This window comes from Acomys minous, assembly GCF_964271855.1.
Source record: "Acomys minous genome assembly, chromosome: 11".
Taxonomy (NCBI): Eukaryota; Metazoa; Chordata; class Mammalia; order Rodentia; family Muridae; genus Acomys; species Acomys minous.
The window spans coordinates 66812856-66840600 of record NC_140492.1 but is presented as its reverse complement, the minus strand read 5'-3'; the positions used below and the strand labels follow the sequence as shown (position 1 = coordinate 66840600).

At 46.3% G+C, this 27745-nt stretch overlaps 1 long non-coding RNA gene across 2 annotated transcripts; it reads right to left on the bottom strand.

Moving 5' to 3' along the window:
• LOC311608576 lies at positions 1 to 27651 on the bottom strand. Of its 2 annotated transcripts, XR_014783023.1 has the most exons (4): positions 27529 to 27651; positions 27312 to 27410; positions 4410 to 4577; positions 1 to 3565 (listed from the first exon to the last, which is right to left on the bottom strand). It is a non-coding gene; the product is annotated as an uncharacterized lncRNA (long non-coding RNA). The 2 variants fall into 2 exon arrangements; XR_014783024.1 differs by lacking the exon at positions 4410 to 4577.
• Positions 27652 to 27745: the final 94 nt, after the last annotated feature.

The window sequence follows — 27745 nt, the reverse complement described above, 5'->3', positions numbered from 1 at the left end:
CCTAAGACTCAGGAAACATCATGGAAAAGAGGGCAAAAAAAAAAAAAAGACCAATAAAAGCCAGCAGACCAGGGCATCTGCTGAGAGACATTATAAAGCAAAGAGAGGGCACAAAATAGGAGCCGGGAGAGATAGACGTGGATGGAGTTAGAGGGAACAGCTGGGTTGAATATGATCTAGATGATATATTATATGAAATTCTCTAAGAATTAACATAAAATGCTTTGTTTCTTTAAAAAAGAAAAAAAGGTAATTCTCTAAGGTTTGTCCACTTTAGCCCTTTCCAGTAGATAGCGTGGTCCAAAGAGAAGAAATTAGTGCCCCCCCCACACACACATGAAAAAGAAAGAAAGAAAGAAAGAAAGAAAGAAAGAAAGAAAGAAAGAAAGAAGGCAAGTCAGTTTAATAAGTCAAGTGGGAATAAACTCAGGACAGGTGACTCGCAAATGAGATGCCTCTCTCCAGTACATTTTTCTAATTGCTGTTAACCGTGTTATGAAACGATGATTCCTAAAATAAAGTCTATCTGGTTATATTTGGGCTAACTGTTTGATATGGGTTCGAGTAAGTTCTCAGGCTAGAAGGCCAGTTCCAAGGTACTGGATGACAGGTGGTCTCTATTTTTGATCACACACTAAACGTTTGTGCCTACCAGGCCATGGTGAGATAAATTGGTTGCTTGGCATCAGAAAGGCATGAGTAATCCTTCTCACCAGCAATAAATCCGATGCCTGGCACAGGGCAGATGAAATGCAATGTGACAACAGACACTGGCGCATGCTTGCCCCCCTCTGTCCTGACTCTTTGGTCCGCTTGGAAGCTGGCAGAGAGTATTCCAAACTGTCCTTGCAACGGTGGTCAAGGATTTCTAAGTAAATGCTTCTTTCTTGCTTAACGTTGCCAGCGGCTGAAGGAGGGCAGACGTGAAGAATGTTTGGATACAGCATAGTGGCAAAGCAGGACGAGAGGTCCGTGTGAGTGTCTCAGCCTTGACTCTGACTCTGCATGACTGTGGACATGACACGTGTCTCTACGGACCCCATTTTTCCTTCTGAAACTTAAAGGGGCTCCCTTTCCACCTCCAGGCTCTGCTGAGCCCCTGAGTTTGTCGAGCCCTTGTGTCTCAATTGTGGTGCTGTAGGTTCTCAAGCAAGCAGCAGCTCAAAAATTTCTTGCCTCTGCTAACAGTTTTGACCTACCCAGGCAGAGGTCATTCGTTGGACGCTGAAAAGGCACACGAATAGCAGGCAGAAGAGCAAGGTCAAGTTGCATCTCTGCTCAACACCCAGGTGACTGTGACTCAATTCCCTGCCTCTGTTTTGACTTTTGAGACAGGAGCTCTCTCCATGTTTTCCTCAACCTTAGAATGTTCCTCTCACCTCAGCCCCATGAACAGTAGGGTTAGAATTGCAACAGCACGTCTGGCCTAATTTCCTATCATAATCTTCATTTTTTCCCCTCTCTATAAAAAAAAAGTTATAATGTCTATTTCACAAAGTCATCTTGTGGGTCAGGAGCCATGGTGCTTATAAACCTAGAGCCTGACAGAACTGAGGACTTGGACATGAGGGTGGGGGCATTAAGAACACTTACTGGTTTTCCCATGAAGACACAAGTGATATACAGGCTTGGTCGGGGTCAAGAGCAAGGCAAATGTAAGGCAGAAGATGTTCTCTCTGAGCTGCTGTGTGTGCTCGTCTGACCATGAGAGCTACTCCAGAGCCATGGCCTTCTTCCTCAGTTACAGGGATCTTCCCTCTGAGCTTTCTAGTCCAGCAGGAAGTACCGCCTGCCTTACATTTGATGCCTTCCTTGGTCCTGCTCCCTTTCCCTAAAGACCCAGCCAAGGATACCAAATCAAAATTCCGGTGCAGATTTCAGCCTTCCCTTCTGAGTCTTCTAGATGGCTAAAAGTCAACAGCTCAGGAGTTCTCCCGACCCATGCCCTTCCTCTTGACTTGAGCTACAGTTTGCCTTTAAGACAGTAAGAGCTCCTGACCAGTGATGGGTGGGTAAGCTGGCATTGGTGGTAAAGCTGAAGCTATCAGAGAGAAATGAAACTTTTAGTACAAAGCATTGCCTTCTGTGCCAGTCCACGAGCTTAGACAGCTATGAAAGACTTCAAAAAGGTTAACTTCAGTGTCCCGTAGTGTGGAGTGCTGGAGCTGAGCTCAGCAGAACAGAATGGATGTGCAGTGTCATTTAAAATAGAGACAGAAGGACAGTCAAAGAGCGTCTAGACCACATTTAGCTTTAGGCAGATGAAGAGATGGAGGCCACTGCTAATGGACTTCTTGAATTAAACCAACTGTGCTGATTTCCGAAACCTCTGAGCCTAAGTTGGGTCTCACTTCATGAGACCCCATAAAATACAGACAGTATGGAAACTGCATGAACTCAAGCTTTAAGGTCAACTGACAAAACAATGGGTTATGATAGTGATGCAAGTTTGGGTAAATATAATTTACAATAACACTTCAGAACTTCCATTTCCCCTACAAAGTGTGATGAAGGTTCATTTGTGGAAGAGGTATAGAATATATGGCTGTAGGCATAAGATCATTACATGGATTGGCCTTTGAGCCAACCCTGAAGGCTGAACAATCCTTGTAAGGGCAGTTTTCTAATCTCAGGAAGCAGCTTGTCTCTGATGGTCCAAAGTTGGGCCCAACTGGGTGAAAGTTAAGCCAAGAAATGAAAGGGCTTATGTGTGCTTTGGGCTCGAAGCCTGTTGCTTACTGCAGTATAATCTGCCTTTCAGGCCAGTGGTGTGCTTCAAATATTTAGTAACTGGTTCACAGTTAGGAATCCCTCATTTGCTGTGTTTGCCAATGTCCTTGGTGAAAGCCCTTCCACCATGGCCCAGTTCAAGTTGGCGATGGGAAAGACACCAGCATTACGCCATTGCATACTATGTCCAGCATACCAAGTGCAGACAATGTAGGCAACATCACATATACACTTACTAATAATATGCCAAAATAAGTAGGAAACAGCAAGATGTAAGCATTTAGTATCATTTTGCTGATTCTTTTGTCTTGTGAATTAATTAGTGTGGATTGATATTACGATATAAAATAATGCCTCAAGCCAGCTGAAAGAGCCCCTGAAATTAACCAATCAGATCTTGTGAACTGGATGAAGCTAGCTCCCAGCAGTCCTTGGCCTAGATAGTCATGGGTTCAGATCTTGCCCATTGATGGGCCAATTGTACAACACCAAGTGAGGCTCTTGAACTTTGTGGAGCTTTAGTCCTTTCATCTACTGTGGGTGACAACAATAATAATGACATCATGGTTATTTCATGTGGTAAATAAATGTGCTACCAAGAACATAGTAAAGCAAGCTGAGCAAATCATCGCTGGCACATTCTCAAAATAAATTCTGATGTTCAGTAAACAGATTTGCAAGAAGCATGTGTGTATGATGCATGTTTGTAGGCACATATTTATCTTGAAACAGGGTCTTCTTTGTGGCCCAGGATGTCTTGGAATCCGCTGTGTAGTCCAGGCTGGTCTTTCAACTTCTGTCCTCAGAATGCTGGGATGTGTGTCACGTTGTGCAGCTACCGAAAGACAACAAAAACAGAAACAAACAAACAACAACAAAAAAAAATCAAGCAAAACGAAACAGAATAAAAACAGAACCAGAAAGATTTTATAGGCACCTCTTAACTGTACAAAATCCCTCAGGCATTACTCTTGCCCTGTTTCCAGTAGCTCATGGTGTATCACAACAGAGTACAGACCTGAGTAGCAAAGTAGACTGCAGACTAACCCATGACCAGAAAACGTAGATTCAAAGAGCACGGTAAGCGAGGCAAAGGGGGACCAGGAAGGATTCCTAGAGACAATTGCGTGCAGCTCAAGAAACAGACACGAAAGAAGGCTACCCAAGAGGAGCCCTGAAGAGAAGCAAAGGTGAAGACAGAGGGACTGAACCGGCAGGCACAGACAGTTTGCAATCGGTGGGACAAAGAATATAAAAAGGAGTGGTGAGGACATCATCAGAAAGACTTCCAGATCCTGCTAGCCTGAAAGCTGAGAAATCTGCTTCATGCCTACCCGGGAAACAGTGGCCCTAGGGCAGCAATTCCCTCTGGTGAGACACATAAATCAATTTAAGTACCTGGCACTCAAATAACTACGCATGGTAACTGCGAGAACCCCAGAAAAGCAGAGACACTTGTAAACTAAGTGAATTCCCTGTCTCAATGGGGATGTGATGTGTTCGGGGATGGAGGACGGCTTTGAGTTCTTAGCGGAAAGCAGCCATTTAGTTTCAGGCTTTGATAAAACACTGGAGCTGTTCTAGCCAATAGCAGTACTTTGAGAGCTCCGTATTGTCCACCGCGCCCCTCCTGCTTTACACTTCACACACAAAAATCGCCGTGTGACCTACATCCTTACCTGCTCCCGTCTGAAGCTTCATACTTAGGCTTGGGTTATGAATGTTCTTTCGTATGGAAAGGTCAGGTCTTGCATAGGTACATCAATATAAAGCCCTACTCATAACGGCACAAGCAGGAAGATGTGCAATTGAAAAGTTACTGCTGACAGGGGACTCCTGGTAGTTTTCTGGGAAAAAAAAAAAAAGCAAAGGCCTTAAACTTTGTCACACAAAAGCCTTGGTGTGGTGATAGGACCTTTTCTTTCTGCCTAGCAAAACCTTGCAGATGTGAGCCTGATTTGTATCAGCAGGCTGGAATACTCCCATACTCCCGCTCTCTCGCTCTCCCTCTCCTCCCTCTCTCTCACTCTCTCCTCTCTCTCTCTCTCTCTCTCTCTCTCTCTCTCTCTCTCTCTCTCTCTCTCTCTCTCTCTCTCTCTCTCTCTCTCTCTCTCGTCTCTCTCTCTGTCTCTCTCTGTCTCTGTCTTTGTCTCTCTCTGTCTCTCTGTCTCTCTGTCTTTCTGTCTCTCTCTCTCTCTCTCTCTCTCTCTCTCTCTCTCTCTCTCTCTCTCTCTCACACACACACACACACACACACACACACACACACACACACACTTGACCTCAGCAGAGACACTAGGTATGGTTAGCTCCTCCTCATTCTCACAGCAAATGCTCATGGAACATCTGGAGGCGGGGCTGGGGCAGGCACCTCAGTCAGATGAGTACAACCTAATGTGAGGTTTCCGGTCCTCAACACAGGCAGGGTACAGCAGCCACACTCGGCCAACACTGTGACACCAGAGAAAGGTGAACTCTTACTTTTAAGCTAAAAGTTCACCCAGCGGTTCACATAGCACTTTGTCAACCAACTCTCTCAAGTTGGAGCTTCAGCGTGAATGCTTGCAAAGACCGAGCCACTTCAGGAATGAGGCCTCGTGGCTGAATTTCGATCCTTTCTCAACAAGACCAGTCTCCTGGCCAGAATGAAATGGCTTAGCAACTATGCAGAATAGAAGTGATATTTCCTTCCTTTAACACACAAGAAATTGACATTAAAAGACAAGAAGTGATTTACCCCAGTTCCCTGGGTGGCTAAGGAGATGAGCTGGATTTGTGATACGGTCCTTTCCTTCCGAGATCAGGCTCCTGATAGACGGGGTCAAAGACTATTGTCCTGTAGCCAAGAAACTAGCTCTGGGGTGGACAGTGTTAGCATATAAAATAGGAAATGACATTGTGGTATCCTCAATTAGGCAAGCCTCACACTGGAGTCATTATAATATGGGGCTCACCTTGTCATATTGAGTAAAGTGTTCATTTGAAGGGCAGAGGAACCTGTTTCCTGTTTTAGACTAGATACTATCAAGTATGCATCCATGTATTCACTCATTTATATATAGAATATAATACATATTTATTGAGGCCCTCCCAGGCCCTATACTAAAGACAAGGGACACGGTGTTGAATGCGAGAAATTTAGATAAATTGGCTCCCTATGTATACATGGAAAATAGTCAATAGTTATAACATATGGCAAGATGACATCTTTGTAGCTTACCCCTTATCCACCCCCTTAAAGTGTTTACTCCTCTGAGGCAGGAGTTCTACATGACCCACTTAAGGATCTTACTGCCTAACACCAAGAGCGTGCTGCTAACAGGCTACAACAGTGCTCTGCGAGGTCGCAGTTTCTTATAAGGACTAGAGTGACTTAGGGTTCTTTCTCCCATTTGCTGACTATGGTTATTATGAAAATTCTGCTCTTGGGTCTGGCTGTTGAAAGTGCCCTGATAGCAGTCTCAGATGGTTTACAGTAAACAGTGGCTGTCACCCACCTGGCCAGCTCTCTTCCCCTAAACTCCCTTAGTTTGCCCTCCTTCAGGAGATGGGCTCTTCAGTTCTGAGCCTCCCAGATACAGTCCTTTCTGGTCACTTCAAAGTTCCTTAGTTGACAACTAAGAAAGGTCTGGGGCCCCAGGAGGCTGCCAAACAGAGGGATTCTGAGACAAATACTTGCTTAGATTTCTGTAAGACTTGGAGCTAGCAAAGGAATCTCTCCAGAGGGTAACGATGGGACTGTCTGATGAGGCAAAACTTTTCTACAACTGGAAAGGCACCAGAAGTGAAGGTGCCACACCAATAATGGGGCGGGGGAATCAAGCATGGGATGGGACGGGGACCTCTCTGAGGTGTCTCTTCAACCCAGTCTTCCATGTCCCTCCACTTGTCACCATTCTGAGCACCACAGATAGAACAAATCCATGAGATTTTTCATCCCTTTCTTCTGCATGAAACTTGCTCTTCATCTTCATCAGTCCTCTGATGGTGGTGATGGTGCAAGTCTGAGGCAAATGGCTCTCTTCTAATCTAGTTTTCTTCAAATTCCACATTATCATACATACAACCATCACAATTCCTTCCCCACTCTAGGCTAAGATCCCATCTTATTAGTGTGGCATTAGAGACCCTTCTCCATGAGTGTCCAATACATCAGCTTTGAGCCTCACCTTGAGCCCATGTTGATCACACTCCTGATTCTATAGTCTGCTGAATGTTGAGATTCTCATTTTCCTCATATGCACAATATTCTCCACAGAGCCCCAATACCAACCATACTCCCACCAACAACGTCCTTGTCCCTTGGACCGTTTCCGTGTGCTTCGTTTTCATGTACCCTGTGCTTGGCCCAACACTCAGATTATTTTCACTGGGTAGAAGGAAACTGAACTGTATTCTTTTCCTTGCAGGGAGTGTAAGCGCACACTTGTCAAGAGCACTGCAAACAGACTGCCTTAAATGAGTCCTAGCTTTGCCACTTACTGATGGGGACATTTATCACGTTACTTATATACCCTTCGTATCATCTGTAGGATGGGACTAGCGAAGGGCTTACCTCATGAGACTTGTATGGCTGGGTTTTATCCTCAGCTCAGAGGCAGTTAAACAGCTATCTAGTTGGATGTGACTGTTGATTCTGAAGGTCTCTTTATTTATACCTCCTCCATGAATGCTAATTCTATTTTTCCATGTATGAAGCACTTTAGAGTTTACCAAGACCTCATATGTGAGTTTTCACATTCAGTCAGCTCGGTTAAATGGGACTTAGGTGTTGCTATCCTGTGAAACTTTAGGTGACACAGGTCAACTCTTGGGGAGAGAAGGTGACAAGATCGGAAGAATTCTGGTTTTCTGTGCATAGAGTGATCAATGCTCTGGTCCGAGTTTGAAGCATTGGGAACAGTTGGGACACTGCTCATTACGTCTTCTTCATGTAAGGCCTGTCTCCACCAAAGGGTTCTGTAAAGCTCTTTACAGACCCAAAGCCAGACTCCAGTTCCTGCTGAGCCTGAATAGATCAATTGTGTTTCTGGGCCAGCTGGGGAGGCGGGGACGTGCTGTTTCACACACTCCCTGGAGGCTTCGTGGTTTCACTTAACCTCTGCTGCTGCTGGTTCTGCGACCTTTGTGCTGTGTCTGTATGTAGACCTCTCTCATTGCAAGACACCACGAGACGACAGAATCAGATCTGGGTGGTCACTAAAGAGGAGAAGCAACTTGCCCAAAGACCCCATTACTGTATGTGCTCCTCCCTGGCACAGGGCCATGGTCAGATGCTGAGTAAATAAGGACAGGCCACGTTTTTTACAGATGCTCAAAGCTTGGTTAGACTACCACATGGTAGGTGCTCCATAAATGCTTCCTGACAAGTGGCTGAATGACGGCTGCCGCCCAGCCAGTGAGGTGCAGTTTGCCATGCTGAGGCTCTTCCCTGCTCCCACTTTTCTACCTCTCCCATTCAGACTCCCCGTGAGTTTATTTGGTAGTAAGGCACCCAGTGGGTAAAAGACATAAGTGTTTCATGGTTTTTCTGTTTATTGTGGATTTCTACTCACATCTACAACTTCTTCTGTGCCTTTCTTCTGATGAGACAGAGTATAATCTGAGAAGCAAGAGGACCCCACACAAGATCAGCATTGACAGATCCAGGAAGTGGTTTGGAATTCCAATACTGTCTGAGTTTTAGTTCATTTCATAGAGTGTTCAAGCCTTGGAGACAATTCGTCTTAATAGACCCTTTATGGAACAGATACAAGGCTGAGAGTAAAGCCAGGTGTGGTAGCACATGCGAGAGAGCCGGTCTTTAATATCAGAAAACAGTAAAACAGAGAAAAAGAGAAGGGGGCGGGGGGAGAACACTGCTGTTCTTTACATGGACTTTCCTTCCCCAAGTGTCAGCTGCCTACAGCAAACCTGTCTCTTCACCAAAGTCCCTCTTCTCTGCCAAGCACTGCTGACACTGGGCTGATCTCAGAGGACCTTTCCCTATACCACAAGCCCCATGTTTACAGCTTAGGGAACTTCATGTGGTCCAGAGGAGAAAAAAAAAGTTCATGGCCTTGGAATAATGGTAACAACCTGCAGCTGACCCTCTCATCACTGGGCCATTTTCTTTCCTTGCACTACACATGTTCAGATGCACAAGATGTTTATGCCATGGGTGAATTAAAGGCTGGTGAGCAGATATGACAGCACTGATGTGTTGTCACTCCAGAGCCCTCTGCAGTGAGAAAGAAGCCCTGCATAATATCATAATGGCCTACTTTGGGGCTCTCTATTTGGCCCCTGATGCATGCTTAAGGAACCGCTTTTGGGTTTCTCTTGTGCTAAATAAACATCATCCAACTGAGATGGTTCAAAGAACCACAAAGAAAGAAACTCAAACCATCCTGAAACCACATTTAGAGATGGCCAGTAGTTGACATTTTGGTTGAGTGTTTGTCTCTCTTCAGTCTTCTTATTCGAAGAATGTACATAATTTTTTGAATAAATTTATTCTAAATGAACAGCTTGGTAATTTGTTTTTTTCCCCTCCATTTTGTAGAAAATCACAACTACCTAGCCTGATGTATATTAAATGGGAGAATAAACATAATATTTTTTAAGGCTTTTAATGTTTTGAGATTCCTAAACACTTGGAAGGGAAACAGTTCTCATCCCATTGGTTTATTTTGCTATTTATCGCAGGAGGCCTTATATCTGATAATGTAATGTCTAAAATCCCCAAGACTGGGATGTTGTTAAATCTGAGCAGTTGTGGGGCCTGATAGCGCAAGCCTGTAGCTCCGCTTACCCTGAAAGCTGCAGCAGAATGGCTGCAGACTTAAAGGTCTGTTTGTGCTACGTAGGAAGTGCAAGGACAGTCAAAGAATAGTGAACTTGTCTTCAATAAAGTAAAACGGGCTAGAAGTACAACTCAATGGCATAGCTCTTTACTATCCGTGTGGAGGGCCTCAGCTTGTGTCTCTAGAAAGGCAATGTATGTGTGCATCGTGTGTATGTATGTAAATTTGTATGTATATGTGTCATATTTCATATATATTAAATATATATAAAGTTAAAATACTTTTGAATAACAATTTATGTTTTACTTGACACCAGTGTTCTCAGTAGGTAGGAAGAAAATATCTATCTCCTGCATGTCACACATCAGCCCCGGGATGTGTGTGTGTGTGTGTGTGTGTGTGTGTGTGTGTGTGTGTGTGCAGCTGTGCTCACCTGCATCCACCAAAGGCGAGTGTCAGATGTCGCACTCTATCCCTCTCTGTCTTGTTCCTAGACACGGACTCTCACTGAACCTGCGGGCAGGCAGCTCCAGCAACCCTTCTGTCTCAGCCTGCGGCAGCCCTGCCATTACAAGAGGGATTGGCCCTTCCCAGTCTTATTATGTGGGTTCCTGGATCCAATCTCAAGTTTTCACGCTTGCCGCAAAACAAACACTCTTATCCAATAAACCATCTCTCGAGGACCCTCCTGCCAATCTGTTGGGAGGATATCGAGGTTCAGGGACGTTATGGTTCCAGGCTGGGTTTGTCCATTTGTTCGTCTGTTAAAATATTATTTTCAAAAGTAAAACAGGTTATAAAAGGATCCGATGTTATGTTCAAAGTTAAGTTTTAGCTGAACATTAATAACTGTTCTGTTTGTTTACGGTAGAATAGTGACAGGGGCACATTTTGGCTTTTCCTCTCAGGTTGCTCCTTAAACTGTGCTGCCTCGCTGCCTTTGGAGAGTGTCTGAGAGTCTTGACTCTACTTCAGACCCTAGGCTGGGTGTGCATCTAGGTAAGCATGCCAAGCCCTGTGCTGCCCAACCGCTACCCGTGCGAGTGCTGACGATGCTTTCTGTGGCCTCCACAGATGGGTTGAGTGCCTGTCACGTCTGTGGACAGGGTTTAATTTGATTAACGTGGGCCACTAGTCAGGACACCCTCTCTTGCTCAGTGAGGCAAGAGCTTCTGGGCATGGCTGGCTGGAGGGCCAGAGAGTGGTTGTGATTCATTTCAGGCCCCAGGCGCCCACCTGGCGGGGGGCCTGCTGCAAATGCTGTGGGACCTGGGGAAAGTGAGAGGCTGCAGGCTCCTGCCTGAGAGCTGAGCCTCAGGAGTAATAGCGAGAAGAGGGTGAGAGCGGCAGCTGCTGAGGTCGATATTTATATAAGGACTCTCTGGGTTTGAGGCAGGAAGTGAAACTCGTGTTGTGCCTGAGCACTTTCCTTCCCCCACACCTCTGCCCGAGGCAGTTCCTGAGGGTCCTGCCTTAGCTGGAGGGCGGGGTACCAGACTCCCCAGTCTGCAGCATGTTGGCTGAAAAGCCGGAGCCCAGGATCCACGAGCCCCAGCGTTTCCTAGTTCTCCACTCTGGTCCTCTCTTTCTTCATCCTCACCTGGTTTCCACTGCTGTGGCACCTGTACAACACAGCCAATCGCACTTCTCTGCAAACAGCCGGCTGTTTTGCCCCGGCTTACTTGGAGCTTCATCACTTGGGGTTTCCACCGCATTCCCTTCTGTGTCTCAGGTAAAATTTCTGCCTCGTTTCTGAATCAGAGTCCGCATCATAACAAGACTATCCAAGCACCACTTCTACTTGGAGAAGCCTTGGTCCAAGACGTCATCAATAGGTAGAAAGAAAAGCCCCAAAGATAGCATACACGCATAGGCAACCATCGGGAATCAAGAAAGAAGATCCTAGCACTATGTCTAATGTGTGCCCCTCAGCTCCACATGAGGCCTTCATGTAGATAGAGTGCAGTACTGGCAGAATGACACATAAGCAGGGCTCTCGCTCTCTCTCTCTCTCTCTCTCTCTCTCTCTCTCTCTCTCTCTCTCTCTCTCTCTCTCTCTCTCTCTCTCTCTCTCTCTCTCTCTCTCTCTCTCTCTCTCTTACACTGAGTTTTACTCATAGGTATTACCTAGTTCACTTTAACTGTCAACTTGTCAGCCTACAGTCCTCTAAGAAGGTACTGAGGCATTGTCCTGAACAGATGATTTGGCCTGTGAGCACATCTACGGGGATGGTGTGTCTTTGACACCGGCTGTTAACTGATGGAGGAGGCCCCCTTCTATGTGCAGCAGCATTCCCTACACAAGAGATCCTGGGCTGAATAAGAAAACTAGCTAAGCGTGGCCCTGGAGCAAGACAGAAAGCAGGATTCTGCCACAATTTCTGCCTCAGCTTTTGAGCTGAGTTCCTGCCTTGATCTCCATCAAGAGTGGACTATGACCCTTGTGTAAGCCAAATCAACCCTTTCCTTCTCAAGCTGCCCTTGGTCAAAGTGGTTGATCACAGCAACAGAAGGGAAACTAGAACAGCATATTTCAACTTATTTGAATAATAGAACAAAAATCAATACAAATGAGTTCCTATTGTCTCCCTTGAGCTCTTACCCGGTCTAAGTTGCCATGAAGTTTACTGCATTTCAGAGTATACAGCATGCTTAATTAAGCGTTCTTCCCTCATCACTTATTTGAAAATAAGCCTTCTGGGTGATGGCAAGAAACAAGAAGTGTACTGTCAGGTGTTTTAGACAATTCTATCAAGGAACTTTCCAGGAAGACTATGAATGTCAGCATGCTTTAGTGTCACAAACTGACAAAATTGCAAGAGACATCGGAGGTATTATATCCTACCCTTTTCACTATCAAATGAAGATGTTGAGTCACAAAGGGAAGTAAACACTTTGCTGGTGTTCATCTGAGAGACACAAGTTATCCAAATCGCTTGCTTCTTAAGCCAAGGTTTTGTGACTTCTCGCCCAACTAAAGGCAATGGACAAACCAAATGCATTGGTAAGTAGGACTGGATAGCACTCACTTGAGGGTGCCTGAGTAAGCAGTGACCAAAAACATGGAGCTATTGTCCAGAATATAGAATCTTTAGTGTAAACAGTCACCCCTATGGGGAAAGAAAAGTCCTGCTACCTATAGAACTCTCCCCATATAACGGGTTGCCTGGAAATTATAAGCTAAAATATCACTTTTTAGTGGTCTGGAATCTGAAATAAAGATCGTTCTCCTGGAGTGGCCTATAACATGCGGAAAGACTAGTGCACTCTAGCATGCCGAGCTTCTGTAAGAAATTAGAACTAAGCTCTTAGGAGGGGAATGCTGAAGCTTCTAGAAACCAATGTTAAGAAATCCAAGGTGTTTGCCATTGGAGTTTTAGATCAAAGAAAAGAATTGGTTGGCATGGCACAGTGCTTAGTGTAGCTTCACCATCAATGACCCTCAAAGCACTCCATGGGGGTAGGCAGGGAAGTCTTCCCTCTATCCCTTTATGCTACTAGGAACCCATCACTACAAGGAACGGTATCTTTCTAAAGCTTAGGGCACTTGAAGCTCAACTGGCCCCAATCTTTCCCTTACACAGTATGGACACGCTTCTATGTGCACATCTCTGAAGGCGCTACACACACAGACGAGGCCATAGCACGGAGATAAGGCCCTGTGAGTGGCTAGGACTACATTCATTGCTATACAGTTAACCTGTTGAATTAGGACTAGGACTATCTGTAAAGTAAGGATTCTTTTCTTGCTTTCTTCATATTACAAAGTAGAATAGTTCAACAAATTGCCTGTTACCACAAGCTAGAAATTGACAAGACTTGGATTTTAAGTCAACTGGGATGAAACTCTGTGTTCCAGTTCAAATATATCTGTGATGTCAATGTCATAGCTGAGGAAAAAAATAAAACAAAACAGAAAACAGGAGAAATATGTTAACAGACCAGACCAAGATGGTAGAGCAAATAAATCAGAGGTGGCATTCACATTGGAATCCTCTGGTTTTAAATCTCCCAGATATAGAGAAAAGTCTCAAAAGAAACAGGAGAAAGTGTTGACAACTGAGTCCAGTGTGGGCAAGTACAGAACTCTCTTGTGCAAAACATACTACAATTTCTGTTTCTAAAACAATGGATTCCAGTGGGTCAAAGCTCAAGATGTGTTCAATGTATTTAAATGTATCTTATTTCCCCTCCACAAACATAGTAAGCACAGCCTCCTTTTCAGGCACCAAGACAAATGAACAAAAAAACTTGTAGGGAGCATTCTTTTTCTATTTCTTAAGCTGTAAAGTATTGACTTCTTATGTGCATGCACCTATCTCTCTCTATCTATCTATGTGTGTGTGTGTGTGTGTGTGTGTGTGTGTGTGTGTCTGTGTGTCTGTGTGTATGTTTGTATGGGTCCATGTCTGGGTGAAAGTATATGTATATGTGTATACACATCTCTGTAGTCCTGAGGTCAACTCAAGTATCATTTTTCAGGAGCATGATGTGTAGTTATCCTGATGCCTAGGACTATCTGTAATGCTAGGATATTCTCTCTCTCTCTCTCTCTCTCTCTCTCTCTCTCTCTCTCTCTCTCTCTCTCTCTCACACACACACACACACACACACACACACACACACACAGAACAGTTTAGCAAGTTGTTACTACAATCTAGAAATTGACAAGGCTTGAATTTTTAGTCAATCAGCTCAAACTCTGTGTCCTTGGTCAAGTGTTTCTGTGGTCTCAATGCTACAGCATTGAGTGTTTCCTGTTGTGGGTGAGTGGTTGTTTGATTGGTTTTGGGTTTTGTTGTTAAGACAGTTGTCCATTTGCTTGTTTTCAGGCATTCTGCTCTTGTCTTGGGAGATGGCTCATTGAGTGAAATTTTGGCATGCAAACACAAGGACTTGAGTGCAGATGCTCAGTATCCATACACTATGCAGTTTTGGCCCCATATGTCTATAACCCAGGTTTTTGAGGAGCGCTTGTCCACAAGTGGATCCTGAGGGTTTGCTGGCTAACCAAAACACCAAGCTCCAGGTTCAGTGAGAGACCCTGTGTCAAGAATGAGGAACAACTGAAGTTGACATCAGCTTTTGGCCTCTTCACCCACTGGCACAGGTGAGCACCCACTCACATATACATACATATATACATACATACACACACACACACACACACACACACACACACACACACACACACACATGAAACAACCAAGGGGAGAATTACGCTAGTGAATATGCAGCACTGTATAGCTGGTAGTGACAGGGCCAACACTGAGATCACCTTGAAAAATCTGAGCTCAGTGGTTGCTCAAGCTAAGCGATCATAGGAATGTTAGCTTCCGTCAGAAAGAGTAGGGAAGCCATGTAGAGAAACAAACTGTGAGCCACCTTTTGCACTAGATGGCAATCAGAAAAGAAAGGGATGGGCTCAGAAAAGAAAAACACAGAGGTCTTATTCAAGGACCTTAAGATGAATTTAGTGAACCAGAGAGGTAAAACAGGAATCCAGGAGAACTGAGTTCTGAGGTCCCACATAGGATGGAAGCATGTTGGTATACAAGCAGTACATTTTGCCAGTCAAAAACGAGCCAGCCAGCTAGAACCGGGCATGGTGGCGCACGCCTTTAATCCCAGCACTTGGGAGGCAGAGGCAGGCGGATCTCTGTGAGTTCGAGGCCAGCCTGGTCTACAAAGTGAGTCTAGGACAACCAGGGATGTTACACAGAGGAATTCTGTCTTGAAAAACTAGAAGAAGAAGAAGAAGAAGAAGAAGAAGAAGAAGAAGAAGAAGAAGAAGAAGAAGAAGAACAAGAACAAGAAGAAGAAGAAGAACAAGAACAAGAAGAACAACAAGAAGAAGAACAAGAACAAGAACAAGAATGAGAAGAACGAGGAGAAGGAGGAGGAGGAGGAGAAGGAGGAGGAGAAGAAGGAGAAGAAGGAGACAGCTGAGTGGAGATTTGATGATGCTTTATAGTAGGATCTATGCACTTAATCAGCAAGTATCAGAAAGACAGCCTCTTTGACCCCAGAGTTTGCCAGTGTTAATTTTAGAGTAAATAAGAGGAAGTACTAGTTTGCATAGTGGATGGTGAGTTCAATGAGAGGTATCAACTGGTTGGCAGCACACAGGTGCAGGTGGCTTTAAGATGTGATTATTTAAACACCGCATCAAATTCATTCCACATGTGTTTGAAAGATGTGAGAGACCATGAAGGGTACCAAATGAAGCATCAACCTAGCAAGCCCCTGCTTGCTCACCTCTAACAGAAGACAAGCAATAAACACTCACTTCTCTGGCTCACTACTTACATTTTGATAGCTCTACATGAGGGGGAAAAAAGAGCCTTTCTTAGTTTTCAGCAACACCTACCTCTAAAATGATCCTTCTCATATCCACTTGGGCTCTATTTCTGTATTTTAAATTCTAATCAACGAACACAAGGCCCATTTTTTTATATCCTTTCAGATATTAAATTCTGCACTCAAGCCTATTTATTAAAGGCAGGATTGTGAACTGAATTCTAATATTCTGAGTGATCACCTGAGGGAATCTCAAAAACTGTAGGAAGAGTAGTGTGTAGCCTTCCTGGCTTTGGGGAGGCTAAAGAGATAAGCGATAGATTTCGCTGCTTGCTACGTTCTGTGACTATAGGAAGTGCATGTCACGGAGTCTACTATCATTTAGCAGATGGACATCCCATGTCTTATCCACAGTTCCTACTGTAAAATAGAAAGGCTGAACAAAATCGTGTTTATTTTTCCTTCTGGCTTGTATCTATGAATCCTCATAGTTCAGAGACCCATGGCTATGTCTTCCAACAAACCCTTTCAGTGTAGCAGACACCACTGGAAAGGCACTGCCAATCAAACCAAGGGATATACCATTGTCAAGTGGACATTTTCTTTACCATAGTATGTCCCCACTTTCCTTCTTCCAAGTCTGTGAGTCCACCCATCATGGAGAGGCAGAGTTTGGGGATCCTTCCTTGTTTCAGCTAAACTGGAAGAGAAGTCACCCAGGAGACAGAGCTTCTAGAAGTTTAGTAAAACTGATCCAAGTGGCAGGAACCTGTCCCCACACAGGTACAGGATCAGTGACCTTGATCTTAGATCATGAGATTTCCACATGATGAGTGTTTAAGTCGCCATGTAGAAGTCACTTAAGAACAGTGAACTGGAGGGACTGTGACCATTGTGTGGAAGGTCCAGGGCAGCACTGGATACATGTGGGCATCTTGAGAATCCAAGATTAGGTCTGAGACTGAAGCAAGGATCCCAGTCCTGGGTCATCATAGTAGGATCCTATGTGTATGGTTTATGTAGCTAGTACATGCCAGCATATGCTAGACTCTTCAAGGTGTGCCATCTTCCCTGGTCTCCTTCTTAACTTGGGGAGAAGAGACAGAAATTCCAGCCCATTAATCTATTTATCATCATCATCATCATCATTATTATTATTGTGTGTGAGAGAAAGTTCATGGCATATGAGGGGCAAGCATACCACAGTGCGGGTATGGGAGATCAAAGGACAACTTTGTGGCATCAGTTTTCTCCTTCAACCTTTATGTTACTGGGGACAAGCTCAGATTGCCAGGTTTGCATGGCAAGTACATATTCCTGCAAAGTCAACTCACTGGCCTGCAGCTGTCTTGCTAATGACAGAAGTTAACTTCACTAAAGGGGGAAAAAAAAGATCAAAACTTCTGATGTCAAGTCTTCCCATTAGAACGTAGATGTTTCTCAGTTCATCCACCTTAAACAGTTAAAAGAGAGACGAGGACTTGGGATGTGCCAGCCTGTCTCCTGGATCCTTGGTGGGGAGGGCTCTTCCTGCCTCACCTCTGTGTATTTTTGTCCATCTCTCCCATTTCAGTTTTCGCAAAGAAAAATAACAGACTCCCAGTGCTCGAATCAGGAAACTAGGTTTCCAATGTGTCCAGATGCCAATTGATTTTAACTGGGCAAACTCTGGTCTTGACATAAATGACAACCCAGGAGCCCTCTGACATGTCTCTTGTTGTCTTTCAAGTACTCCCTCTTCTCGTGCAATGACTCCCGTCCCTCCCCCACAATAACTGCTGTGCCCCCCTCCCCCCTCCCCCACCATCCCACCCCACCCCCCACCCCACCACAGCAGTGTGGGCTGAGTGGCCTGGCACTATGGGGGACACCCCAGTGCTTCACTGTGTAGACTGCTCCAGGGCCACAGCTGCCCCCTTACATTGCCCACTGTGGAGATTTACATATGTAAATGAGGTCCATGGATAAGCAAGTCCACTAAAGAGGAAAGGCCTTCTTCTTTGTGTTCACTTGGCCTTTACTTCCCCCTAACTAACTATGAATGGGATGCCAAGAGAGCAAGGCAGGACCCCCTTCTCATCCCCTCCCCCCTCTGCAATTCACCTGCATAGCAAGAGTTTGGATGGGGAAGTTGCCTTCCATTTTCAGTAGGGTGTTCTAGTCCAAGATTTTGTTAAGGACTTTGAGAGAAAAAGAAGGGAGTGTGAAAAAGAAGGGGAAGAAGGGAAAAAAGAGAAATGGGGAGAAACACAGAAATAGAAAGAGGATTAAAATGGGCTTTCCGGGCAATCTCATAGTCACTAATAGTCACGTGACCTTGGAAAAGCTAAGCCTGCACTGCAGTTGCCTGTGGCCTAATGGAACCAGATTTTCTTTCTTAGCCAATTCTCTATTTCTATTGGCCCACGACACCTCACAGACACTTCTTGAGACTTGTGTGAGTTAGGGTTACCTAACTCTGTTTCTAAAATCTGTTTTCCCTTCACCGGTCTTCTCTCGACTACACCTGTTGGGACGTCCTGCAGCTGCGTCCAGAAGGCCCAAGTTTGATGAACAATGAGGAAGCACTGGGTCATGTGTTTGGGCAGAACTTTTGACACCGTGCTGTCTTTTCCCAAATAGCTGTGAACTTTCAGATTTGGTCTGGCTCCCATGGAGGACTCTGGTCACCCCCAGAGGCTCAGGGACATGCGGGGTGCCTTTTTCTCTTGGCTTCTGCTTGGGAACATGCAGAGGGCTATATAAGGGTTAAATGAACTCTTTGTGATTCATTCTGGTCCCACCCTAAGAAGCTTCTTCCAGCTTCTGTTGACTCCTGTTACCAAGCGTAAGGCAAACATTGCCATCTCCCTCATACCTAGTTTGTTGCTTCCCTGTTTTACACTTCTTCGCCAAGCTTTCGCCCCTCCGGTAACGATTCTTTGAAGGTATTTTTCTGCATGCCCATTAAAATATATCTCAATTTACTTTGGGGTTTATGGTTGCTCTTACCGAGGCTAAGATTCAAAAGCAGCTGGATCTCTCCTTTCCTTTACATCATTAGTAATTCATGAAAAACTAAGTGGCAACTAACACGCAAAGTTCTCCAGGAGGTAAAACACGGAGAAGTAGCCATGACATCACTCAAACAGCCACGAACAAGCCCCCAAATAGGAGCGCGGATGAGCCAGCCACATATACACTCGGGGTTGAGGGGTTAGTCGCCAGGTAGGCTTAAGAGAGGTACATTTAGAACGAACAGAAAGTCTGGGGTTGGGTTTGCACTTTGGGGATGAGGAAATGGCAAACACGGACAGCACCCAAGAGAAGGCTACGAGTGGAAAAGTACAGGAGCAGGAAGAATTACCCGAGCAGCTTCCCCTGGCTGGCATGCAGCGCCTGGCGTGCTCCAACTGGAGCGAGAGGAAGAGGGCTAAACAGGAAGGTCGAGATCCAGGCAGGGGTGTAGGGGAGTGGGGCGGGGGAGGGGGCGTGTGGGGAGTTGGGAGCCTTTTGAGGCAGAAGAGAGCGGGTGGGGGCAGTGAACACTGGAGGGAAGGCACCGACATGATGAGAAAGGAGAAAGGTTTCAACAGAGTTGCCTGAACTCTTCCAACTCCTTGACTCATGCACCTTACCCTGCCCCCCCCACCCTCCTCTCTTCGAAAGCTTATCTTTTGATCTTCCAGGTGCATGACTTTCTGCCCAATTACTTGTCTTCAACCACTCAGAGCAGGTCAACCATGCAACTCAGAAGTCGCACTGTCACACTTGGCCTCGGCTGCTCCTGGCACCGTCTACACTACCAGTACTCTGCCACTAGAGTCCCAGGAGAAGAACTGAAGCTTCCTCACCCAGGTCCTCACATGAAGGTTTGCTCATAAGATGCAACCCAGAAGAAGGGTTGAGCACAGGGTGGTAGTGGGGAAGTCACCTTCTTCCCAGTCTGTGTAGTGGACTTGCCCCCATTTAGCCCATCACATCTTATGGGGTGGAAGTGGGGCAAGCAAGAGGGACAAATCCAGTGGACAGGGAAACCAGATCAGGAATAGTAAAGGACCTCACTTTGGCAAAGGAACCAACTCAGCCATGGCCACCACTAGTGCTGAGAAGCATTGGCCAAAAAATAAAAATAAAAAATAAAAAAATAAAATAAAATAAAAAATAAAAAAATAAAAAAAATCAACACAGAGAAAGTAAAAGTGCTTTGTCTTCACTGAGTAAGGGGACCCTAGGCCTCTTGTTCACTCCGCACCTCAGTTTTACATCTGTGCAGTGGTAATTATGACATACACTGTATTTATTTCCCTGGGCTGTTTTTAAGCTGGGAAAAGATGTGGGGGCAGGATAAAGACGTAAGTCACCATGCTCTGACTCCCCCCCACACCCCACTCTCCAGGACACACAGGCATGAAAATGCGAGCTGGGGAGAAAGCCTACTACCTGGAGGGTGAAGACTGCGGAGTGTCCTCTTTTCCACAACAGACTGAGCACGAGTGACCTCAGTGCAGTCTGCTCATGTGACTGGTTCCCACAGGGAACAAATGGTCCGTGATCACAGAATGAGTCAGAGGATAAATCCAGGTTGGGAGGATCCCGGCCACCCGTATACCTTTCTTTCACCACCCGTATACCTGCGGCTTTCCAAAAGGAAGGTCATAAGAACAGAGTCCGTGGCCCAGGGACTAGACTCGCTTGAGTCCTGAATTACGGTTGAATTCTTACATAATTGGAAAAAAGGAATTGCTTTGCTTGGAGGGTGGATCAGACACCACTTTAAAAAAAAAAACAAACCATCACGTAGTATCCTAGATAACCATTTCTTAAGATGTACAGCACGCATGCACTGAGAAAAGATAGTCCAGGGCCCAAATCTAGGGTTTCCTACCTTTTGTCTTTAGTGGTAGTTGGCTCCAAGGAGAAGAACTGATATTCCCTTGTAGTAGCGAGTAACTGCCCTTTATCAAAGGCTTTGCAGGTACCAGTCCTCTGACACGCTGTGCAAGTGTCTAACTTATTTTGTCCTCTTCACAACTGAATGGTTAGGATGCTTGGGTTTACAGGACAGAGAAGGTGGGATGGAGGGAACCTAAAATTGCCTCAAGTTGGAGAAGTCAGGTTGTTTGAGGGAGGTTGTGCCCCCTAAGACCGCTCTCATCCCAGGAGCTCTCACAAACAAGAGAAGCCTCCACTCCAAAGCTTTTCGGAATGGGCCCAGCCACCCTCCCCACGACCAGCACTGTTGGACAACAGGAGGCTTTCTTCCACTGGGGAGTCTATAAACACAGACCCTGCCTTGGCCACTAGCTTGAATGTTTTCGTCTTCTGGTGAATTCGTTACACAAGAATTTCCCAAGGACAACACTTTGTGGGGTTCCAAGAGGCGAGGGGGGGGGGGAAGGGCCACTCTTCCCTTCAGAGCTTTGAAGGTAAGCAAGTAGCCACAGAGCATACTATCAACTCCAATCAGGGGGGAGAAACGGGGTTACACGGCGAAAATAAGGATGCCTTCTGGAGTTTAGAAGTTAGTGGATTGGGGCGTGGGTGGGTAAAAGTGTTATGTGCACATTGCAAGTGCATCCAGGGCAGGCAAGCCAAGTGCATGATGTGGGCAGAGGGCAAGACCCAAGAAGAGGAAACAGGAGCACAGGGAGCCAGAGAGTCAGGGCAGAATTCTTGTGACCTCAGGGACTTCCCTGGGCCTTCCTGTTCGCCGGCCCTACTCCATCCTAGATATAAGTGACATGGCTTCTTAAGACCTCAGTTTCCCCCCCTCTGTGCAACAGAAAGCCTGGAATGATCTCGGATGAGATGACTAGAGGAAGGCTGGGCCAGGATCATTTGCTAGGGGCGCTTAGATCTCCCGAGGCTAGCGCCCCGCAATACAATGCAAATCATAGTTATTTATAATGACACAAACCGAGGCTCTGAAAAGACATTGGCCGCCGCCGCCCAGCGCTCCCTCTGGAATCCTAAAAACCTGCTGCCTGCTGCAGGACTGTGCCCAGATCCCAGCTGGAAGCAGGCTTATCTCTTCTCAGCTCCTGGCGCTTCTTCCCATCCTGCCAGGATGTTCTTCATACAACAAACACTAAGCTGCCTGCATAATTCCACCTACTGAGGAGAAAGCTCCTGAGTCCTTCTGCCCTCCCCTCTCAGGGAGCAGAGCTAGAGCCCTGCACACCCAGGTCGCGACAGCTTCCTTTTCTGGGCCATCAGCATCTCACCCTGTTCAGGCTAGACCTGCCTGCCTGAAAATGCCTTGGCTTGGGAAACCAACCAGTGCCTCCTCCGCATGCTGGATGCAGACCTTTATTGGCGGAGCTGTCCCTTCCCAGCCAGGCTCGCACTAGGCATTAGGGACTCAGACATCAAAAAGTTAAAGAGCAAGGCAAGGGTGGGGTGGGAGGGAGTCTGAGGTCCTAATGCAAACAGAACTTCCTTAGTTACAGTAAGACGAGGGAGGCCACGCTGGTTTCAGCTTTGTAATCTTCTTCTAAATGCAAATGAAGACATTTTTCCTCAAATATAATCTTCTATATATATATATATATATATATATATATACATATACATATATGTGTGTGAATATATATATATATATATATATATATATATATATATATATATATATTTCTTATTTGATTTCGCTCTGTGGTCCACACTGGCCTGGAACTTACTATATAGCCCAGGCTAACCTCAAGGTTTCAATAATCCTCCCACCACAATGCTGGGGTTAAAGGCATAAACCACCATCCTTCCTTGTTCTATTCTTTTTTTTTTTTTTAATTAGGCCTCACTTATAGAAGTTGATCTCACTCACCGGTGCCCCTCTAAGGAACCTCAGAGAGGCTCAAGAGTGGTGCTTTCAAATGAGTACACAGGTGCATCGAGGGTGGTGATGCCTGTGTGCAGGCTTGGATTCAGAGCCCCAGAGGTCTCTGACAGGAGCTAAGGATCTCTATTTCTAGTAAGTTCCTAGTTAATATGGGCAGTGCTGACTCAGACACCTAATTTTAAGTAGCAAAGGCCTGAGCTCTAATTACGCAGTTTGAAAAACTACACGTCTTGAGGATAGCAGGGAACTTCCCCACCCTTCGTCATCCCTAGAGATGACAAACCTTGGCTTCTAGGTCTAGCATCTGCACCACTTCCACACCAGGTTCATCATCTTACTCCTCCCTAACTCCCTCAGGCTCTGGGTGGGTGTCTACTGTCCACCTGGCAGGCTGGGAAGATTCTAAGCGCCCTGCCGTGGAGGAAGAGCTTTAAGGCATAGCCTTTACTCCAACAGAGGAGCAGAAAAGGTCAAGTCACTCTTTCCAGTCCCTACATGCCACTGGAGCACACACAGAAGGGAGGGAGGGAGAGAGGGAGGGAGGGAGGGAGGGAGGAGGGAAGGGTGAGAGGGAGGGAGGGAGGGGAGGGGGAGGGGAAGAGAGGGAAGGAGGGAGGGGGAGGGGAAGAGAGAGGGAGGGAGGGAGGGAGGAGTGGGGGGCTCTTGGAACACTCACCTTCTCCATGACCTCTATTAACCCTAGCTTATGGAAGTCACATCCCTCTCAAACCCACTCTTCTCCCAGGTCAGCTCCCTTTGGGTCCCAAGATGCTCCCACTGAGGTAAAGAGTATTTTTAGTAATGCCATGTGGCCCATTCTTTGCCAATCCTCCCTGGACATGAATCTTGGATTCCACAAACACCAGGGCTCCTGATCCAGGAGGCCTAGAGGAAGAAGAGACATCTGAGTGCATTGGAAAATGCAGTGTGTGGCTTTTTGAAGGTTTAGCCTGGACGCTGTGTATAATGAAAACAATATTAACACCTACTGTTTGGGAAGCATTTCAGCATTTACCAAGCACTTGCTCTAGACTTCTTTCATCTCATTTTCCCAGGAGGCACTCAAGGAAAGTAGGAAAAAACTAATCTCATTCATATTAGTGGGAGAGCTATATGACACAGTTACTAAGTGCTCCACTTGGGTCACTTAGCTGCTAGACCTAGCCTGGGGCCTTTTTTGATCATCTCCTGTAGTCCTAGTGTATTCTGGTTTTGAAAGGACCTATTTTGAGATTCTTGCCCCTGGTGCATTGATATTCCTAGATGGGGCTCTTGAAGAATCAATTAATCGTGAAAGCTATGACATCACCAATGAATTAATCCATAAATTGAGGGGTTCACAATTTAATGGGCTATTGGGCGGTGATGGAGGTAGAGTCTAGTTGACAGGTCGTTCAGAACGTTCATTTCTTTGGCAGCTCTATCTTGTCTCTAGTTTCCTCAGTGCCTACCCTGCTCCCTGTCTTCCTCCTCCTCCTCCTCTTTCCTCTTTCCTTCCTTCCCACATTACTTCTATGAAGGCAACAGCAATACAGTGAGAGAAAACAGCATCTATAGATTATATTACAAATCTGTGGTCAGGCTGGGACATGGCTCAGTGGTTAAGAGTGTATACTCCAAGGACTCACATAGTGGCTCACAGTCACCTGGAACTTCAGCTCCATGGGACCTGGCATTCTCTTCGGCTTCCTTCAGGCAACCTCGCCCCCCCCCACCCCCAACACACACACACATACACACACAAGTTCCAACCCACATCACTGCACAAAATTAAAAACAAACAAACAAAAAGCCTGGGGGTTAGTTTTAATGTTCTTAAGAAATCTTAGAGTAGAAACAAAAACGGGACAGCACGCATCAGTGGTCCGGGGAAATGACAAAGAACACATTCAGTCTGTGTGCTGGAGGAGAGGTTCGCAGGGTAATTCTCAGAGATGCAGGGACAGCTAAGAAAAGGTAGGAGATGGTCCTGAGGCTCTCCCAGCCTTTAGCCTGAAAGAACAAGGAGAGAAGCAGTTCCCTGGGTCTGAGGACTATGGAAGAGGACAGCCTGATAATAGCAACAGGTTTCAGAAAGCAGCCACTGCAAGCGGCAGCTGGCAGAGACTGGGAGGAGCAGCAGCACCCCATTTTTCTCCCTCCTTTCACTTCATCCCTGCTAATGTGCCTCTAGCCAGTTACCAAAGGACCTTTCCAGCATCCACAAAGTCCAGTGTCCTGAAGAGGCTGGAGAAAGGTTTGAGAACAGAATAGAAAGTCTGGTCGGGGACAACCCAAAGGATGTCACTGCCTAAGATAGCCAAGGAGGCTGAGGAAAGGATGTAAGCGAGAATCTGGGCTGAATTGACTCAATTCTCCCAGAGTAAAATGCCCCAGCTCTACTGCAACTCCCTAGGAACCAGTCTGGAAATGGGCTTCAGGAAAGCTCAACAAAACCCAGACTAAAAAAAAAAAAATCCAAGAAAACCTATGATCTCCACAAGGAGGAGTTGGGGTTCCAGCCCTGGGCTCAGATCCCAGTCAGATTGTTCAATCAATCCCGGGATGTCATTCTTCAACACCTTTGAATCTCTCAGAGCTGAAAATGATAACCGCACTAATAACATTGACCTCTGTGCTGACTCTCTCAGGACGGAGTGGCACATGACACCCTGGGGATACCACATGGGGAGGTACAGACTAAGACAATGTCTGCCATCTGGCCTGGGCCAGCTGAACTTCATCCACCCGCCCTCTGGCCCTCTGCGAACACAGCTCACCACACCTGGGTCTTAGGGAGGTCAACACCACGTAGCATCGGAAAGGGTAGACCGGGGCGCTCTGCTGTAATCAAAATGCCTACAAATGCTTAATCAGCTGCTAGGTTACAAATACTCACTTTTAAAAATGGGGCGGGGGGGGGAGGAGGGGGGAGAAGGACGCCGGGTGTGGTGCCTGTAATCCCAGCACTCATAGAAGCAGAGGCAGATGGGTCCCTGTGAGTTTGAAGCAAGCCTGATGTACAAAGCGAGTCCAGGACAGCCAAAAACAAACAAAACAAATGAAAGAAAGAAGAAAAAAAAAAAAGAAACCTCACTGGCAGGGCAGAGGGCAGACCATACAGCTCTGCTTCTTACACCCTCACACGGTGCCACATGGAGCCCTGACCTGCCCTTGCAAGTGACAGGTCCTACCCACGTGAGAATCAAACCAGATGAAGAACAAGGAAATATTTTGCCAGTTACTAAATTTTTATCCCAGCGCCTAGAAATCCCAACACTAATGAGGTCATCAAGAACATGGACAAGTGGTACTGCTTCGTCTGAGGAGGCTCCTGAGGACCTAAGAACATTGGCTAAGCACAGGACTCTGGACAGAGGACAGACAGCACTAGAGACGACTAGGGTTCAGGACATGACAGGTGGGTAGCTGAGCACACACCCGAGTCGGACACATGCGGGAACCCCCAACTCAGCAAAGCTAATGACTTGGCAGAGTCCCTTCTAGGGTTCAGTTCTCAAAGATTTGCTTCAGCAGCAGGGTTTGAGGAACAGTCTTCAACAGACATGTCCAAATGTGGACCCCAAATAATGAGACCAGAACCATGTCTTGTACCAAGACCCTGAGCTGTGCAACTCTTTTTTTTTTTAAGATTTTATTTATTTATTATTCTGCACGCATCTACACCTACATGCCAGAAGATCACATTGTAGATGGTTGTCTTAAACTGAAAGGCAACCCTGGCCTCTCGGAGAGGCACCTGTCACGCATCACTGAGCTCGTCCTGTTTTGCTCCTGTCTCCTGCCTGCCTCTTCCTGCCTCTCCCCTCCGTGTCTCCGCTGCTGCTGTGCTCTGCTCTGAGGGTCTCAGCCTCTCTCTCTCCCTACGTTTACTCCATGGCCCCACTGAGGCCCACAGTGCTTATTCCAAGGAGTCCAATGCTAGATGACACATGGTGTCCTGCTTCCCCCAAAGCCCAAGTGGCATCAGAACCCAGGTTCGACCCAGGGAACAAAGCTGCCTGCTCTGCCTAGACGGCCATTCTCAGCACGTGTTTCTTTAGGCAGCAGGATGGAACCATTCCCACCTTGAGGGCCTTCTCTTTGTAAAAAGCAGCACAGCTTCAGTGCTGGGGGTGGGTGGTATTCCGAGTCTGGGACGAATTCCCAGCTCTGCTTGCTGTGCTACCTCACCTTAGTTACTTAAAGTCTCTGAGCTGTCTTTCCCACCCCTAAGTTACAGCATCTGTATAGAACTTATGAAGGATGACATTAAGCCTTGAAAGCCGACATTAAGCCTTGCTTGGACTCTGAACACAAAGCTGGCCAATCACTCAGTGAAAGGTCACTGCTACTGTAGGCAATCTGAACCTCAGAGAGAAATACACCACTAATCTAAGGCCATTCGCCTTGCTGGATGACCAAGGACTACAACCCGAGATGTTTGAACACAGGGCCCACATTCCTCCCTGTCTACTGCCTCCCTGTCTACCATGTTAATCTAGCCTTTATCCCATTGGATAGTAAAACAAGTCAGGAAATTTTGAGATCCCTGAAGACTGTCGCCTTTCCCCACAACCCAGCTAGCTCCAACTCTTGGCTCCCTACGCAGCCCTGCCCCCCACCCCCACCCCCGCCATTCTTTCTAAACCACAGCACTTTTCAATGACCACTGCTTTATCTTGCTTTGCTCTGTTTACCTGAGGCCGGCCTTCCCACGTGATCAGCTAGTGGTTTGCCAGCTGGTGTGAGTCTGGGGTCTAATGGGTCTACAGGCCCGGACGATTCATTCTGATTCCCTGTTGAGGTGGCAGAGAGCCAATGTTAGAAACGCTAGAGGTTAACGGGTTCAAGAAATTTGTGACCCAACCACCAAGTAATTAACAGCCAACGGAAGGCCAGCAGCCTGCTTCTTACTTTGTACTGATTTTCCTGAGCTGTGTAGAATTCAAGATTCCAAAGTGGGCACCCTGTTAGAGGTGAGTTATCCGATCTTCCTTATTGTAGGGGCAGCGGTCTCAGAGTAGAAGTCAGAATGAGGGGTGACAGGGCGAAGAGTTCAGAAATTGGACTCTGTAGCCAAACTGCATTGGCTTGGCTCTATCACTGACTGAGAGGCACTGCCAAATTATTT